At 45.4% G+C, this 20,112-nt stretch overlaps 1 protein-coding gene across 15 annotated transcripts in view; it reads right to left on the reverse strand.

Moving 5' to 3' along the window:
- foxp1b (forkhead box P1b) overlaps nucleotides 1-20,112 on the reverse strand; it is a 165,723-nt gene that overhangs the window by 96,095 nt on the left and 49,516 nt on the right. For 11 of the 15 annotated variants that reach the window (XM_031567224.2, XM_031567225.2, XM_031567230.2 and 8 more), the window contains one exon: nucleotides 14,334-14,400. The exons of 3 other annotated variants lie outside the window; for them this stretch is intronic. The gene's annotated coding sequence lies outside the window, so the exon portion shown is untranslated. Of the gene's footprint in view, nucleotides 1-14,333; nucleotides 14,401-19,493; nucleotides 20,045-20,112 lie in introns of those variants that run through there. One more of the 15 variants, XM_031567226.2, reaches the window with a different exon arrangement.

Genomic DNA, 20,112 nt, shown 5'->3' on the forward strand with positions numbered 1-20,112 from the left:
ACTAATTTGGATGGAATTAAGTCACTACTTAAAAATGCCACAATGTTTGCAGAACCTGCACACAACACTCAAACACAAAAACTCAAAGACAGAACACAGAGGACCGTGACAGAGCCCAAAGGCTGATAATCTTCTTGGACATGAATTTTTCATGTCACTCCCATGCCATCTGCCAAGGTGGGTGCAGAGAGTGAAGGAACTCTTCCTCTTTAAACCATGTTTCACACTCCGTTCATTCACCACCCCAAATCCATTTACCCCTGCCTGACAGGATGGAGAGGGGGGGGGGGGGTTGAGAAGAGAATATGGTGATGGTGTTGGAGGGGGTGAATGAAGAATGATCTAAGAGACCAAACACGTGTTTACGACACATTGAGAAGAATGTAATAGGATCCTCAAGCGTGAAATCTAGATTCAAATGTATTACTACGGCATGTATCTGCAAGAGGGGGAAAAGCCAGGACAATAGCATAATCCAGTCAACGATGATTCGTATAAATAAGAACCCATTACCAGCGCAAATAAATGAACAATATGCGACGGGAGACACAAGGCGGACTATTCCAGTGGGGAGGCTAAATAGATATATAATTTTTTGATGATATACAAAGCTGTTTGTCTTCTTCGCTCACAAGCCTGCCACGTGCAATTGCACGGATGAGCCTGCTGTGCACAGACAATCGAGGAGGGGAAAACAAATGGAGGGAAGTGAGGTAGGCCTAAGTCATTTTTAGCACACCAGTTAAGAGACTAAGTGAGTAAATAAAAGTAGACTATAGAGTTCAGTGGCAGCTGACTATGAGCTGAATAGCAGTACCAGGATGCAAACCATTTTTCCATCCCCAACAATAGTTTCTGTTGAGTGGTTGACTGCACGTTCATTTAGTGGTTCTCCTCCGACTGACTTTGATATGCCTTGTTCGTATGTGTTTCGTGCTGATTAACTGCACACACTGACACACACAGCGAGAGTGAGAGACGGAACGAGTGGAGAGAAAAAAAGCGAGGGGCACACAAGCAGACAGAGTATGATAGAGAATGAAGGCAGGAGAGAGAGAGAGAGAGAGAGGGATGAAAAAACAACAGGCAGTGAGACACACAAGGCCTCTCCCTGACCAGAACTTGCGGTGGGAAAAGCCAGTCCGTGGTGCCCTGAAGCTCATCTTACAAATTAAACCTGTCAAACAGACGCACTCAAAGAAAAACACAGGCTTCAATCTCCCGCATCCTATGGGACTGGGAGAAAAGCGCTTATTGTTTTAACATTATTTAAAAGTGTGTCATATATTTTTAATCATTGTTACTGGAATCCGCGCACAGAACGTTCCCAGGGGTGTGTAGAAATGTGGACTTTTGAGAAGGAGAAATGTGTCAGAAGCATTTTCCTGGGGAAGGGAAGGTTAGCCTCCGCGAACTTATCTAATTAACAAAGCCGAGGTCCAAATCATGGGAGGACCGTATTATTAGAAAGCCCATCCATGGGGGGTGGGGGGTGGGGGGTGTAAACTCACCCAGTTGCATACGGCTAGTGATGTGCACCACCATCTCAGAGCATGCGTCTCCCTGGTGTCACTGAGGAAGGAGAGCCACAGAGTCTAATCATGGCACTTGATTAGATACTATTCTGATTGACACCAGCACCAAGCTGCCAGCTTCTTCGAAACACAGCAGGAACACATTGGTATGAACACTCAAGTGTTTGTTTAAAAATAAAAAAAATAAATAAAAAAAACTTCCCCCACTCTTCCACTCAATTAATACTCTGAAATGGATGTGTGAAGGGTGTGTTTTTGTCATTTCTGTATTCCTTAAACACAGCAGTGTGTAGCATTCGGCATCACACACCGCGTCCATCGGAATGAGGTTCAGTGTGAAAGCGCAACCTCTGAGCTACCTTAACCTGCAACTGCAGTGTCGCTCAATACCCTACTGTTTCCCTGAGCATTGTTCAATAGCTTAATGGAGTCAAGGGGTCTAACTGTCCTGAAGAAAGCACCGCAGGTTCCTTTCAATCTGTCTGGAGTCGGTTTAACTGAGATAAAGTTGAGCTATTGATTGTCAGATGCAATCATTAACCTTCATACACAAATAATGGCACGGAAATGCGGCTCTGCAGCCTTCTCCTTTCCAATAGTTTATCTCCTGGTCAAATTGTCAGACATTTAATATTTAACGTCAGCTCTATTGTCCCTTTTGTCAGGGTGTTGCCAGCTTCAGCAAAGCAGATACAACACAACTTCATCTACCAGTCTGACCTGGCAGCCATTTTGCACTACGTTTCCGTAGGGCCCAAAGCAGAACAGAGAACCACAACTAAAAATATAGTTATGGAACCTTGTGCAAGGCTGCAAGGCCTAATTGTATGTCACTTACATATTTCATTCATCATGAGGCGGTCCGATTACAGTTCACAGAACCTTTTTTTTTTTGTATCTTGTTTTAATTTGTGCTTGCGCATACAGCAAACAATAAAACAATAAAACATCAAAAGACAACTACGCCATTCAGCCCCGCTTTAAACAGAACTTCAAAGCATGTGGCCACCTTGTTGGACAGGTTGCCCCAGCTGCCTGTAACCAATCAGGAAACGGACAGAGAGGATATGTTTGGGTGGGTATGGCGCATGGTTTTGGAGGGCATGTGAACACACATGCCTTTTGACCTCACTTCCACATCCTCTCTGGGTGGCCTTCCCCAACTATGCAACCATGTTTTGTGCCTAGGAAGCATGTCATTATTTTAAAAGCTCAGACATTGCAGGGAGTGGGCAGAGGGAGGGAAAGAGAGAAAGAGGGAGAGAGAGAGAGAGAGAGAGATATAGATAGATAGATAGATAGATAGAGAGAGAGAGAGAGAAAGAAAGAGAGAGAGAGAGAGAGAGAGAGAGAGAGAGGGGCAATGGTGGGTTAAAAAGGAGGGGTGTGCGTCTTCCATTAAGCAGTTAAACTGAAGGTAAAGGGCATGGGGCTAAACAGTGAAAGACCTTGTATGAATCTCGGCGCTTTAATGGAATCCCGCTTTTAACAACTCTTTTTGGTTAAATACAGCCCGTGTCAGAAGGATGCGTCGCGCTCATAAAGCAGCGCAATGACAATGTACAGTGGCACGAACACAAGGACATAGTTCATCATGACATTTTCTGCAATTCCCAACTGATTAGGGTCATTATGGCTGGGCTCTGATTTATGCTGTCATTTCCTCTCACCGATCCTGCATCAATGAATCTTAATGAATTGGTAAATAAGGGTGAGGATTACACTCTATGACACCGCAACATTCTTCACTCTCAGGGGCCGAGATTTATGTAGCCAATTAGAGACGAACAGAGAAAATTGGCTGGCAAAAAAATAATATTCTTTATGGTGCAAAATGGAAACGCATTCTCGCTGAAGGGCAATTGTATTGTCAGTGTTAAGTCCATAAAATATCCCCCCACCCCACACACCACACCACACCACACCACACCACACCACACCACACACACACTCCACATTTCTCCTTTACAACACAAAGGACTGCCATGTAAGAGCTGGACAAGCTTTAAAAAAAAAAAAAGAAACAAAAGAACAGGAGTAAAAATTTTTTTTTTTTAAAGTTTAGAATACGTGAAGCTGAATTCCGACATGCATGCACACCTCTCTGTAATCATTCAGAGACCTTTGTGTTCACAGTAACCCTTTCATTGTCTTCTTTCCCCACAAATAAACCAGACACCATTCGATTCGACTCCAAAGACAGAGAGGGGGGGGGACTTGGGGAAATATTTTGTGGCCTTCACGAGTGATGCGGCGAGTGAAATTGTTTAACGACGTCAGACTGCGGGGGGCGAGACGTAACGGTTACAATACCGTGCAGATGCATTCAGGGGTGGGTTCCATCACTGTGACAAGGTAAAGGAAAAGTGGAGTGAACATATGCACCCCAAGCATCCTGTCACCATTAATCATGTCTCAAAACAAAAGGAGCAGCCCTCCGACAGGACCGGCGATCACAGCACAACGTGCAGCAGTGATGGAGGGAGGGAGAGAGAGAGAGGAAAAAAAAAAGCGCTCCGGCACAGTGCCGCCAAAATACTCCTTTCACGTGCCACGTTACAACAGGAAGGATGTCAAATGACCAAACACAAACACGCACAGACACACAGACACACACAGACAGAGACACACACACAGACGCAGACACAAAAGGGAACAAAAAAACTCCATCCCAAAAGAAAACATTAAGCATTTGTACATCCGACATCACAGGCGAGGAAGTTTAAAAAACAACACCTCTCCTTATTAATCCTCCACTTCTTAAAGAAACACTTAGTGGGATAATGAGGCACTTTATGCGTTACATATTGTGAATTGCTGATTTTAAGTGTGGAAGCAGGCTCTCCACATCAAAAGGCCTAGCCTGCCATTAGGCATCAGGCTGAAAGAGAGAGAGAGAAGGTAGTAGAGAGAAAGAAAGAAAGAGAGAGAGAGAGAGAGAGAGAGAGAAGGAGAGAGCAAGAGAGAGAGAGAAGGTGAGTGGAGTAGAGATGGAGAGAGGGAGGTAGTGAGAGAGAGGGGGATAGAGAGATGGAGTGAAGGAGGGAGAGAAAGAGAGAGACAGTGTGTAAAGGAGTGGAAAATGAGAAGCGAGGCAGCACAGGGAAAGGGCTTAATTTACTGCCATGTACAGTATGCAAATGAGATTACTCTCTGCTTAACTGCATCATTTATGTCCATAATAACGGCATCATCATTACGGGGCTCAAATTAAATTACACCCTAATTAGCATATCAAAGTGATTGGTTAAAGTTTAAAACAAATACCCAATTTTGTTAATGAACAGCTGTAATCACCATGTACACTCCAATGAGAAGCATCCAAAACAAATATGTGGTTTAGAGAAGGGAAGGCAGATCCACGTCCCCCGCGACAGGTCGGATGTGTGGCAGGGTGCTGGGTGGATCCAGGGGCGGGTGTGTGTGTGTGTGTGTGTGTGTGTGTGTGTGTGTGTGTTTTGTGTGTGTTTTGTGTGTGTGTGTGTATGGGGGGGGGTTAAGACTTTACCTGGCAGGCTCACTCGGCACACTCACGTTACATTTCCCAAACTCTCCATGATCAAAGATGCAATTTCCCACACTTGCCACTTTGGGAACTCATCAATAACACACACTAATCACTTCACGCCTGATTCGGAGAGAGTGAAGGAGAGCAACAGAGGCGGAGTGGGAGAGAGGAGAGAGGAGGAGAGAGGAGAGAGAGGAGAGAGAGGAGAGAGGAGAGAGATAGTGGAAAGGAGGGAGGAGGGTAGTGGGAAAAGACAGAGACAGACGGACAGACAGGGAGATGTGGCTGGCGGCTTAGAAACTTCCCTTTTTATTTTGGGGATAAAAACCCCACCTCGATGATTTGGGTGCGTTAGATCAGACCTACCCTTGCCTGTCCCACGGGGGCTTGGGCTGAGTGTGTGTGTGTGTGTGTGGGGCTGCACCCCACTCCTGTCCCTCACCCCCACCCCCACCCCCACACCTAATCACACACACCTTATTTATGTGTCCATGTCTGGAGGCAAAAGTCAGCCTGTGTGCCATATTTCCTCTGTTTGATCCACCGCTTTTATTCCTGCATGTCGCCCATTATTGATTTAATTCAGAATTTATGATGCACTACACGACTCTCAAAGTGATATCTGAGGCCTTAAGTTTCTAACATTAAAGACACCCTTACCTCTCTCTCCCTCTCTCTCCCCCTTACCTCTCTCTCCCTCTCTTTCCCCCCCTTCACCTCTTTTTAAATTGTACTCCTTTGTCCTTTTTGTGCCCCCCACTTCCCCTCGCCATCCTCCTCCTCTCCTCCTCACAGCCCACACCAAAAAAAGGCACGCCGATGTACATCATCAGAAGCTAACTCTTCACCATTTTCAGAAAAAAAAGAAGAAGAAAAAAAAAGAAGTGGCTTTTTTTTTTATTATTATTATTTCATTCATTCATTGAGGAATCCATTAAAGGCAGCGGTCCTAAGAAGTATGTAAATGACATGCCTTTCAAGGTAGAGCCAGGGCAAATCCACTCCATCAGCTAATGACGGCGCTCATTACATGCAGAGGGGCCGGCTAATGAAAGCGCTGCTCTCCGCTCTCCGCACTCGCCCCCCCTCCCCCCCCTCTCTCTCTCTCTCTCTCTCTCTCCCGGCACAAATCCCTATGAAATGCTAATATCTCACTTCTAATTAAAGGATACCAAGTCCAAATGCACCTTCATGGCCGGTAGCCGGCAACATACATTTTTTTTTCTTTCTTCTTTCTTTCTTTTTTTTTTTTTTTTTTAACCAGAACTACCCTATGATGAGGCGGAGCAACATTCCATTAATTCATATTTAATACCGGCGGCGCTTGCTTGCCATGCATTCCTGCCTGTATGCTGCCTTTCATTTGCCTGGGTCGCTCTCTTATTCCCTTACTGCGGGGATATTATCATAGGCTGTGATACGACACAGTTTGAGTGCAAGCATATGCAAACACACACGCACGCACGCACGCACGTACGCACGCGCACACGCACACGCGCACGCGCACGCGCACGCGCACGCGCACACCAACGCGCACACGCACACGCACGCGCACGCGCACACGCACACGCACACGCACACACACACACAGGCAAGCGAACACCCTGTGCCAAAAGGGAGCATGGGCCAAAACAAAAGAATAGGGAATGAGCCAGTATGGCCTTTCCACCTGTACACATTTACAGTGTTTACACACGCCTGGCAGTAAATATGTTTACAACCACAACGTGACGCTGCCATTCGCAGAAATTGACCTTGAAGTCAACAAACAACCTCCTCACAAAGTTCATTAACTGCAGATATGGAACACTGTCCCCGCCCCCGCCCCCGCCCCCGTCACCTGGGATAAAAAATTAAACCTGCCCTGCTTTCATGGTCCTCTGAACTGTTCTCACAACTTATTTGTATGCCAGCAGAAATGACAATACTAGTATATAGCATATAGTAAATAGCATGTATTCAACTTTTTTTTTTGTTATTTCTTGTTTTACTTCCAAACCAACAGACGTATAACCTACAACACCGTCACGACTTTATCATATAAAAACATTACATACAGTACACACCCATACATTGTCAGGAACAAGAGACCTGGCCCAATGCCTCGACCAAACTCCACCACCGACCCCCACGGTCCCTCGGAGGCCCACTACAATAACTCAAGCACTAATATCCCACACACACTCACACAGTGTCGTGTTATCCCAATTATAGCAATGCATTGCAATCAAGCGCTATGAGCATAGTGACAGGGGGAGAAAAAAAAGTCATTGTTAGTTAAATATAACGTGAGAGCACCTAAACATCGTTAACAAGTGAGCTAAATAATTGCAAGCAGGTGTGTGAGCTTTACATGCTAGAATAACATTGTTTCACTGCAATACAAAAGGCCAAGATTGATTCTACGTGTGTATAGTCTGGAGATCAATCTGAGGCAACCATCTCATTCGCCAACATTAAGCCTGTTTAGAGTTCATTGCCATTTTACAAAGCACTAAACCTGCCAGACAGCGCTGGTGTATTGAAAATGAATGACACATGAACAGATACGTCCACAGACATATATGCCAAATACAGCAGACGCACTCCCCAACAGCCTCTCCATCCCCAACAGGCCCAAAGCTTTCATATGTGTGTGGCGTAAGACATCTGATATCTTCACCTAGGCCTAAACACATGAGGAGTTGACCTTCCGCATTCCTTGGGGTCAAAGGTCCTGCTCGGGAAGATAGGCACAGGGCAGCCAGCATGGTCATGGGGATTTTAGGACAGGGGTGAGGCTACTCCTGTCGACACATCCTCATCACCATCCAAAAACAAACAGAGGACAGGCGCAAGAAGAAACTCACACACACACACATGTTTTTTTCCAAAATGGAATGATTCCAATTCATTACATGTGTTACGAATCATTTTTAAAAGACACGATTACCCAATAAACTCCATAACCAATAACTGCATTGTTCTACTTTTTTTTTTGTATCTACTTCATCAGTGCTGGCAGAAAATCTATTATTGATAAGATCCTGTGTTGAAATGTTGGTGCCAGTTGAGGCACTGTAATTGCACTGTAATTACACTGTGTCTGAGGAGCAGAGAGAGAGAGAGAGAGAGAGAGTGAGATTTCCAAAAGGTGGTCCAGGGTGCAGTGACAGACAGGTTATGCCTTATGAAGCAGTGGTCTACACACATACACACACACAGAGACACACAGACTCCATCTAGTGTCACATACCATTAAACAAGGCTGACAGACAGATCAGACAGCACACCAAACAACCTCCACACACGCGCACACACACACACACACACACACACACACACACACACACACACACACACACACACACACACACACACACACACACACACACACACACACACACACACACACACACGAATTGATTTGATAGAGATGGAGAGGAAAGTGTTTGTGTGTGGCAAGGGAGAGGGAGACAACAGGAAGGCGAATACGAGAGAGCCACAAAGAAAAAGAGGAAGAAGCGAGACAGAGACGCAGACAGATAGAAACAGAGAAACACAAACACAGTAAGTGACAGCGAATGTGGTCGCAGACAAACACTGCGCGAGACAAATACACATCAAGAGAACCAGACAGAGAATGAAGAGGGTTGTTTTATCTCTACGCTTTAGCAAGTCACACAGAGAGCAGTATACACAGAGAGAGAGAGAGAGAGAGAGAGAGAGAGAGAGAGAGAGAGAGAGAGAGAAGCATATATGAAGAAAGAGAGAGAAAAGGAGCAGGAGAGACTGGCAAATGAAAGACAGAGATATGAAACGTATAGCTGGAGCGGTAAAACGGTCATGTGAATACCTCCTAGAGGCCGGGGGCAGGCAGTATGGCGGCCTGTGGGCCCTGGCTGCTGTGAACACTGGGCCTTTTACAGAGCTGTGGCATTTGTTTCTTATTGTCTAAGTGGCCGTTAAAAGCTGTTCCCTTAGCGGGCCTCTCGTCTCTACTCTGGGCCAGGCAGCTTTCACAGGGAGGTAACCATATTAGGACGTGTATGGTAAAGTAAACAATAACATAGTTGCAATGAAATGGAAATTTTTCAGCTAATGGTGTTTGTCATTCCTGTTTTCGGCCCTCTGTACAGCTTGCCGTTTTCTTTTTTTTCCCTCCCATAAGCCAGAGCAGGAGGGCAAGAGAGACATAGGGGGGGGGGGGGGGGGGTTGAGAGAGAGAGAGAAAGGGAGGGAGTGAAAGAGAGATACAGAGAGGTTGTTTACGCAAAACAACACAAGAAGCCAAGACTTAAATCGGCACAAACTTGCAGTAAATAAATAGGCCTTCAAAATACTTGTTCTTTTTCGAGCTCGTTCGCTGATACTTAAAATAAACTCATATTCAAAATAACAAAGAGGTGCCCTTTTCTGCCCCTCTTAAAAGATAGAGTTCAGCTTTGCGTGCATCTTTTCCAACGATAATTCAACATTTCAAATATTTTAACAGTCGGATTCATTAGCTCATTCCAAAACCAGGCAGAGAGACGGGAGGGAGGACTCATTCTGCAGCGATGTATGAAGTGTTTTTGAGGGGACACATGACGGAACGGTGCAGTTGGCCAACTCCAAAGTTTAATTTCCCCCCAAAAAAAAGCCCAGGCCCTATTGCTTGGCTGAGTCTGAGGACTGCGTTTATTTCACGTGATGTGAATAACCAGGAAATGTTTGACAAGGCATACCGCGGTGACTGTGAGACTTTGTCTATGTCTATGTCTTGATGGGAGTTTTCGGAGAGAGCGGTCTTGTGTTTGTCTGCCCCTGGACAGTGTAATGCTGAGGCATTATCACCTCGACGCAGTAACTATAATTATGATTTACCACCCCTTACTCCCAACAATAAAAAAGTAACGAATATTTTAATATATATTATACGAACTAGGCCTCTACATGCTCAAGGGGGGGGGGGGGGGGTCTCTCTGCATTCTTTTGACATCATCTAGTCAAGACTGAAAATAAACTAACTTAAAAACACCCATAACATAAAAGTCTACCTTAACTGATCAACTCACCACTCACCTTTGTCTCCTGATCAATTATACCGTGGAAGAATCAAGTTTAACTTCACCCCTCTCAGAGTGTACGAATCTCCCTTTAAAAAATGTAACTTCTTGTGCATCATCTACGTAGGAGCCTCTCACTGTCCTCATATAGCAGTGAGTGAGTGCCCCAAACCAACCAGCACCCCCACCACCCCCCACCCCCCTCCACCAATATCCGCCCTCCTGCTAAAGCTCTCAGGTCTAAAAATGCGAGCTGTTTATTTACATAACGCTAAAGCCCATTCCATTAAGTAGCCTCACCAGGTGTTTCGTCCGTAAAAGGGATTTGTTTCCTCAAATAAATGGCGAGGCAAAAGCACTGCCAAAAAGATATTGACCATGAAGAGAATTCCACAAACATCAAATATGTAAAAATAAACTCCGAGCCTAATGACTATACACAGTTTGGGTTTTTTTTTTTTTTCATTTGGGCTTTCCAACTATTTTCCACTGAGATCAAAATGCAAAAAAAAAGAGAGAGAAAGAATTGAAGAAGAAAAATGTAGTATAGAATCTAAAGTGGTCTGTACCTTTTATTTTGAACGCTTGAATTCCGTCATGAAAATGCATCACTGAAGAATACAATGCCAGGGAGGAAAAAACACAAGCACACATGCTTCTAGCATCTATCAAGTATCTTGAACTATTCTGACACGTAAAGCCACTACCCGTGTTCAGTTGAAATAATCCAGTCATTACACAGTCTTACATCCCAACCACACTCCGAACTGTGATGCGTGCCATTGACAGCTTTCTTTTCCTCACTCTAAAAGACATGTCTGCTTGGTAGTGGAGCTGCCCTAGGGCTTTCACCCTTGTCAATCAAACCCAACACTCAACACTCTCATCACTTCTCTGACAGCCACACAGTCTAACCCCATACATCATGGACAAGGGGATAACACAGAAGAGGGCGTTAAAGGCAAGAACACTTAACTCAAAAGAAAATTAGCACACTTTTGACTGACAGTGCCATTGTAGCTATATGCCAGATGTACAAGAAAACTGTATATTGAATATAAATAAAATCGTGTTCAAATCAATATGTAAACACAATCTGTCGAAAGAATAATGGGGCATTCCGTTCCTTTAACAAGACATCCAAAACCTGAATAGAGGCTATGGAGGCCCTGTGTTGGTGTGTGCGCCTCCTCTCAGACGAGCCTGCATCAGCCATCAGATAAGCAGAGGGGGGACAGAGACAGGTGAGAGGGCTTAGTGTGGGAGCTCCTGCCATAACCTCTGATCAAGATCTCACAGGCAGATAGCAGCCTGGGTGGCGCTCTCCTGGGCTGTTTTCTTTAGCCGATGGCATCATAAACCAAACACTTTTTTTTTCATGGGGGGGGTTGTATACATAAATCAAGAAAGCAACGGAAGCCCTCAGCAAACGTCCCACTCGATGCATTTCATGGCAAGCAACGCTCAGGTTGAGAGGAGAGGGAGGGAAGGAGGGAGGGAGGGAGGGAGGGACAGAGAGAGAGAGAGAGAGAGAGAGAGAGAGAGAGAAGGAGAGCGAGCACACTATGGAAGTTACAGTGCATGAAAATCGCGGTGACCAAAGTGCTGGTGGCAGAAACATTTAACTTTCTTGTTAGCAATCTCCCCTGCGCGGCGCTTAAGCGACAGCAAGTTGTTTATTATGTTCTGCACTGGGCAAAAGCGATTAAGGCAACTCTCAAGAATCAAAGTGTTACAAATGCATGGAAACACAGCCAGCTGTAAATGCCATGGAATTAGAAGCTTACCAAACCCCTAATACTAATACATAGCAATTTTCAGCCTGATGCTGATATAAAGAAATTACTTTTTTTACTACGCAATAAATGCCCTCAGATGCCCTCAGGTTGGGGGGGGGGGGAAGGGGCCGCAAACGTACAGCTATATGCGAGCTCCCTTTTTGCTCTTGCAACGCATGAATTTGCTTGTTTGTGTCTAATACCACTGTAAAATGCAGATCAACAGAAGTCACTTAAACAGCTCGGGGTAAAAAATCATCTCGGCTCTGATCTTCTGAGGCAGTCTAATTCACTGCATGCTGATTCCAGTCAGCGGCCGACTGTTCCTGTGATAGTGTGTTTATTCGCCACTGTTGTACGGCTTGAGGGAAATTTCAATCTGGCTTTAAAAGAGTTGGGGGAGAGCTCTGCCTGTGTACCAAAGTGGTCGAGAAAGGGCTGAAGTTGTTGAGGAGGCACAGAAAGAAAGTTCTGGCATCATGGGGTCGAGCATCAAAATGTGGATTGGCCGAGCTGGGCAGATAGAGCAAAACCGGGCAGGCATACCCCTTCACCCACCCCCTCCAAAACACAGACACACACAGACCCCCCCTCCGCCCCCCAAACCACTACGCTCAACACTAACAAGTAAGTCTGGATCACAGCTACGCTATCTGGCTAAGCGCCATCCTAAACGCAATCAAACCCTCTTTTAGGCTTATTTTCCTCCTAATCCCTGAACAAATAAAGAAAAAGGGAACATGTGCACATAGTGTATATGTGCATGCCATGCACACACACCCCACATACTCACATACACACACACACACAAACACACAAACACACAGCCGTACAAAGAGAGTGCAACGACCAGGCCTGCACACTCTCACATTTAAACTACATCACACTTCAGACTGGCTTTACGCAGGGAAGCACGTTAATCCCGTAAGCTGCCACAGGGATTTCTGCATTAGAGATGCAATCAAAATCGCATTGGAAAGTTGTGTCAATGATTAGGCTGATTTTGGCACATTAACATTAATTACACAATCACTCGAGCGCTCTCAGGCCCATCTCGCATCTGGAGGAGGCAGCTGCGGCACGCGGGAGAAGCTGCTTTGTTGAGAGTATGCAGAGAATGTGTTCAAGATAAATACAAATTCGTTGTTTCACCACCAGCTCACCCAGACACCCACCCACCCACCCTTCCTCTTCCCCCCCCCCCTCCTTCTCGTTCTTTCCATGTAAACTAGACAGATAGAATTCCACCCAAGCCGCTAGCGGAGCATGTTAGCATGCAAAGGTGAAGCGGGAAGAGGCGTGACACTCACTTCCTCCACCAAAAAGAGAGAGAGAGAGAGAGAGAGAGGTAGGTAGGGATGACGTGAAACCTCGCCAGCCACGCGGAGCGCATGTAGTGATTTATTATGCTCCGTCTTTACTCAACAAAAGGAGCTCCTTCCCCTGCTGTCGCTGGCCTCAACGGCCTTCGGCGAGGCATATTGTCCTCGCCCGTGTTTGGGAAGAACACAAAAGGGCCTTGTATGCAAATTCCGCTCTCTCTGTCAGGTACGGTGGAGCTCACAATTAAGAGGACCTCACCACCGCTGCCGGTGTGGGCGCAAAAAATGGTAAGTGAGTGTACATGATTGTGTGTGTATGTGTGTGTTGATACACCTGTATCACACTGTACAGACCTCAACTCATTCATGGATTGCTCTTGTGACTGCAGCCCAACCTTTCTTATGTAGGGACTACTCAGGCACAACCCCCCTCCCTCTCTCTCTCTGCCTCTCTCTCTCTGCCTCTCTCTCTCTGCCCAGGGTTGTAGAATGCCCACATACAGAGAAGGGACATGGCGGGCATGAGAAGCTCTCACAGATCCATCAGGGGCATCTCACCACCTCCAAAAGACACGTGAGGCTAAGTGAGGATTAGGCCATGTGACCAGGTGTGTGTGTGTGTGTGTGTGTGTGTGTGTGTGTGTGTGTGTGTGTGTGTGTGTGTGTGTGTGTGTATGTGTGTGTGTGTGACTGACACCCATATAAAAGCTGGATGTGTTAAAGGAGAGTCTGAACAGTTCTCAATTTTTGCTAATGATGCTTGTATGCCTGAAAAAGCAGTAGTTTTATTGTAATTCCCCATTCACAATGAACAAAGACATGCTTTCCTTCAGCCCTATAACACTTAGAGAATCTGAACGGTTAGAAGGTACGGGTCTCGGCACCGTGTATTAAGACCTACTGTTGTGCCAACACAGTATACAATTGTTAGTGTGTACCAATATTTTCCGTGCTAAATTGTCACAATAAAATGCAATTACAATGTCAACGTGGAAGAGGCATTTAGACTTTTCAGGGGCAGCAAACCTTGAAAGAGGCAAAATAATATTCTCAGCTGGGTAGACATTCACAAACTGAACGAATCCAGTTATTCTCTAAAGCATTTCAATGGAACACACATAGCACACCAAAATGGCCCTCTAATGGGTGACTGTATTGTTTACCTTCTCCAAGGACTGCCTTGTTTAAAGCAATCTTCAGTCCCCGCTTGACAAGTTCAGCCTCCTTGCCCTGCAAACAGCAGACACAGAAATTAGCAGAGCTAATGAAATAATCACTGGCACTGTCTGCAATATTCTCTTCTAAATATGTGGTACAGCAGTACTGTTATTTGGAGGAGGGGGGGGCACTCAAACAGGTTTCCAAGCCAACCGTTAAAGTCATCCTGAGACTCAATCATGGACACATGAGACACTGATTCAGCATAACCTGGTTGTACCATTGAGCCGGTGTTCTTTACTTCAACAGTCATTTGTACCCGTGCCTTTACGGAACTAATGTGTGCAAAGCCTTCCGAGCCTGAAGTTGTTACAGGGAGGACAACAAGGGGAAAACCTTTCAGAAAACGAGAACTATTACGAGTGGAGCTAGCCAACAGTAGCAGGGCAGCAGTGCGTAGCAGTAGCAGCAGTCGTAGGCTATGAGGACGCAACCGAGCATGAGAAGACAAATTCTCTCCCAGAACAGCAGAGAGGTGTGGCCCGAGCCAGGAGAGAAGCTGACCAGAGAGACAGAGAGAGAGAGCTGGGAGAGAATGCTGCCTGACCAAACAGAGGCAACCAACATGGCTGCAGTGACTTAGAACGTTGAACACGGGCTACGCTCCTCAGGGTAAACAAACAAAGCAGTGCCACATATCTGAGGCTGATGATATTCAGGCTGTGCTGAGGAGAGCACTTTCATTCTCTCTCACAGCGGGCCTGTTTCAAGAAGAGTTGGGGCGCTGGGGTATTGTTGGTAGGGGTCAAGGGTGCTCCATTAGTCCAACCGAACACTGTATGCACTACTGTAGAACCATAACACTCGCCCCACACACACACACACACACACACACACACACACACACACACATAAAATAAAGAACTGGAATATAAAAAATAACCTAAACCTTGTTTTTATGGTAAACAGATGAGTGCCAATATGGCAATATCTCACCTGCATTTGAATAAAAGCATTAGAGTGTAGCCAAATATGAAAAAAAATGCACGTCCGCTTTCTCACGCTGTTCCTCTATGAGGCTTTTTTCTCTTTTGTCGCATTTTTGACAGTCAAAATTGTGGTCATCCTCCTCAGCAGGCTGTGAGCATTTATCTACAGCTCAATATCACACAGGGCACTGAAAAAACCCATCAAGCATGTGAGGGAACACTTCTGAATTAATTATGTATTAAACGCCCTTGTTGAGAGGGCAGTGGTCAGTATTATATTTTGACTGGACAAGGAGAGCCCCTCCTCCCAAACACATATGCAATCACACACACACACACACACACACTCGCACACACACACACACACACACAAAGGAAGCCGACAAAACGGCAGTTTTCCTATTATTCACATTCATTAGCCTTCAATTAACATATCATCAATGCCACCATAAATCAATAGTGACTGGTGACAAATGACAAATATTTTCATTTTAAACAACTAAACATCATTAATTCAAATCACCTGCAAAGCGCCTTGGGAGCTAAATGAGTTTACCAAAAAATGCAGCACATCCATTTAGATAAATGCCCTGCATCTCTAATGAGGGGAAGCATTTGCATCAGTCGCAGTGGAGGAGGAGGAGGAGGAGGAGGAGGTGGTAGCGGGGGGGGGGAGTAGGGGGGTGAACAAGGAAAAGAATGGAAGAAAACAACAGAACTGGGACATAACAGCTGCACAGATCTCTTCCAGTTTGTAATGCATGTCTTGTAATACCTAAATAGATAATTGTCTCCATTTCAAAGCTCCATATCAGTGTGGCAGTGATGCTTAAAGCAGTGGGGGCTCAGGGAGCGTTCGGGGCGAGTAAATAAGCCCCCGCTGACACGTCCTGCTGGGGACCCGGCATTCTGGCACGGCCATTCTGAAGGAGCAAAATGAGGCCTAGCTGCGATGATTACCCAGAAGTCTGTGGGAGAGAGTGTGTCAAAATGCAACACTTACGAAAGACCAAAAAAAAGAGAGAAAGAAATAAAAAGAAAAACAAGGGGAGAAGGAGGTGGAGTTTCCTTGCCGGTTGCCATGCTACCAGCTGCTTTCAATGTGTGTGTGTGTGGGGAGGGGGGGGATGAGACAGGAGGTGGCCATCTTGGTTTTCATCCTTAATGATACGCCATGAGAGTAACAGGAGAATGTGTGCCAGCTCACCTGCCAATGAGCTTTTGGAAAAACCTGGCCAATCCAAGCCATAACTTGGGTAACATATGAAGTGGAGAATACCAGAATACATACCTTCATACTGTCAGCTCATTATACTGAATTCCAAGCCCGCTGTGATATTAATTACGTGAGAAAAAAGGTGATGATTTTCGACAGAAGTTGTTACTTGACAGACCTCACAGTTTGGAGCAAGAATACCCAATGTGATAAGCCCTTAATGGCTGACAATGAATCAAACAGTTGAAGCGCTAGCAAAAAAAGAGGCAACAGCCACAGAAATTATCAACTGATATATTCCTGCCATTTTTTCCCTCCTCCATCATTTCATGAAACCGTGGGTGCTTGCAGACCGAACACATACGCAGCAATTGTCTCATTTTAAAACAAAAAACCCTCGAGAGGCTCCCCCCCACCCCACCACAGAGGAGGTCAGCTCTACGCTGTGGCGTCCTCTCACGCACCACCCGTGCTCGCCGAGGACTCCTGTTTTTTTTTTTGTCTGAGGGATCACACGCGCCGAAATATGAATTAATACTCTGCTGAAACGCATCCAATCCCAACAAAAGGCACACATCCACTCTGGACGCCTCTTCAACACGTCTAATGGACAAGCTCTTTACTCACTTCACACCGTTCTGACGAGAAGAATGGAGGGAAAAAAGGGAAAAGGCCCATGAATATTTACCACAAAAGTAAAGTTATTCCATTAATTACCCGCCAGCGTGCTTCATACAATATTGGTGGCTACTACTGCGGCGGCCCCGCTAATGAACTTTCACACATCATTACCATATTAATTAGCGCGCGACTCAACGGCTGTCAATAGGACATGCTTTGGGTTTTTTCCTCCTGTGTCCTTAAAGCCAGCACACAATGCAGGGGTACTCACCAGTGATGTCTTTGCATTTGTGCACACTGTGTTGGCACCCCTCACACTTTAGGCATTTATCATGGTATGTTGGTGTATAGAAAGCAAGGAGGGGGAGAATATATACATACACACACACACACACACACACACACACACACACACACAACAGGGGAATTCATTTTCAGGTCTTGTTTTTTTACAGGAAAAGTGCAAGGAAGTGAACATTTTATAAAGGCCTTGAACACACAAGCGTGGGTGTAAACGATTGGCTGGGATCACACAGTGATATCTATATTCAGTCCATTTGTGTTTGTGTTTAGGGTGTGTGCAAAAGAGATTTTCCAAGTCACTGTCTGCGTCCTGAAATACAGGAAAATCTAATGCGTGACTCACTCAAACACAAACCCAGCTGTTTACGGACAGCCTGACAAAAGGCTGACTCCAAAACTTTAGAGAGACTTGCTTTATTAAGACAGCCTCGTTCAAAGCCTCTAAATCAAACGACGGCTCATAAAACGACTTAAAAAAAAAAGAGCAATACCCCCACCCTGCACTCATAAAAAATGACTGGCAGGGGTCTGACATTATGTAGTACACCCACACAAACTGTAAACAATAGCACGTTTGAAAAAAAGAAAAAATGAAAAGAAAGAAAGGGAAAAAGAAAACACAAACAGGCGCCAATTAAAGGCAACTTCTCTCAGTCCCTGCTTTGCCGTGGAGATCTGTGAGGCTAAAAAAGCGGGTGAGGGGGGGAGCGGGCAGTCTGCTGAATGTCAGCCTGTCTGATCCTGGAGATTTTTTGGACCTGCCCTCACGTTCTGCTGAGCTAAGAACAAAGTACACAAGAGTCCACACAGAGAGCTTTGCCGCCTTAATACCAAGGAAGTGGAATTTCACTCCTAACCCAAAACAAACAAGGCAGTGCATTTCTTTACACTATTTAAATGGGAACAGGCTACAGTGTTGCCTGGGGCAACTAAAAAAAAAAAAAAAAAGAATGGCTTCAACTCGCCTTTCATTCGGATTCCAGTGAAGAGATCCTGAAGACAAAATAAAAAAAATGTAAACTGTGTAACAGAACGCACTGTTTTCAGATTTCCAATCTGAATTAAACGTACTCAATCAAATATACTCAACAGAAAAGTTACGCTGACTACTATAGCCCTGGTGAAAACTGTTCCAAACCACAATTGGAAAAAAAACCTACTGAACACGGGAACATAGACACAGCATACGGCGCAAAAGTACGACCACATGGCGAACGCAAAAAAAACAACCTTTCTAGCAAAATTATGCAATGCTATTTTTATGGCCAACTCCTTTTCCACCCTGTCAAACAGGAGGACTGTCAATTCTCTCCAGCGAGATCCCGTTTCCACCTCCTCCAGTCTCCATGGCAGTCTCCTAACCTGCCACAGATCCTGGGCGCTATTAATATCAGGAAGCCGCAGATTTCATTTCCCTGGACGAAGACCAGAGCGACAGCAGCAAAAGAGGCAGAGGAGGAGAAAAATCTCTCATCAGAGAAGATTCAAAACTTAAAGCTCTTAACACACACACAGACTCACAACCCTACCATACCACAGCACAGCACAGAGGCAGACACTGAGGGCAACATATACACACACACACACACACACACACACACACACACACACACACGCATTGACTTCACACGTCTTTACATCCTGTATGTATTAGTGAGGAGGAGTGTGTGTGTGTGTGTGTGTGTGTGTGTGTGTGTGTGTGTGTGTGTGTGTGTGTGTGTGTGAGAGCAGGAGCTGAATGAAGTAGGCGGTCAGCAGCCCTCTCTCTCTCTCTGAAACATTAAGAGCAAACCCAGATCCTCCAGCTATTTCAAACTCTCCAATAGAACACAGCCACAGCGGCACAGTGAGCACACCAGCAGTCTAAGCACTGAAAGGTTAAGAAGGGAGGAGAGAGAAAGAGAGAGAGAGAGACTGAGGGGGAGAGAGAGAGGAGAGAGAGAAAGAGAGAATGAGAGCGTGAGGGGGGAAAGTGAGAGGGAGAGAAAGAGTGCGGGAGAAAGAGAGAGCGAGCAAGGGAGACTTTAAAGACTTACCGGCGAACAGTGAACGAGTCTCATTACATGAATGGTTATTCTCCAGCCTAAGTGAGCAGAGTGTGAAAAAAACAAAAGGCGACACGGTACAGTACGCTAGTTTCCTAACTCTTAAACTGGAGTGGAAGCGCTCGGGTGACAGCAGCTGTGCTGGAGGTGCTTTTGGTCTGTCCGTGAAGTAAGGCTCGAGCTGCACTGGGAGTGAGTGAGTGAGTGAGTGTGTGTGTGTGTGTGTGTGTGTGTTCAGAGGGACTAGAGGTATGTGGTCTAAACACAACAAAAGCCGGTGACTTGTGCTAGATTAAATATGCAGGAAGGGGCCCCTTTGCATAAACACAAACACTCAGCAAATGAAGCCCTGGCACAGAGCAGACGCCTGCTGTGAGCTCCTACCTGTCCTGGCCACTTTGTCCTTCTCGCAGTTTTTTATTCATTCATTCATTCTTTGGCTCATTCTTTCTTCCTGTAGTTCTTTCTTGTAATAATGCAAGAGTTCTAAGACCTTCTAGACACAGTTTCCAATTTCTAAGGTTTTGTTAGTGTTTTTTTTTAGTATTAACATGTAGTCATATTTCTTACATATACACTTCTAACTTGGTTACTTTTAAACTTAATTTGG

Source organism: Clupea harengus, chromosome 5 (assembly GCF_900700415.2).
Source record: "Clupea harengus chromosome 5, Ch_v2.0.2, whole genome shotgun sequence".
Lineage (NCBI taxonomy): Eukaryota > Metazoa > Chordata > Actinopteri > Clupeiformes > Clupeidae > Clupea > Clupea harengus.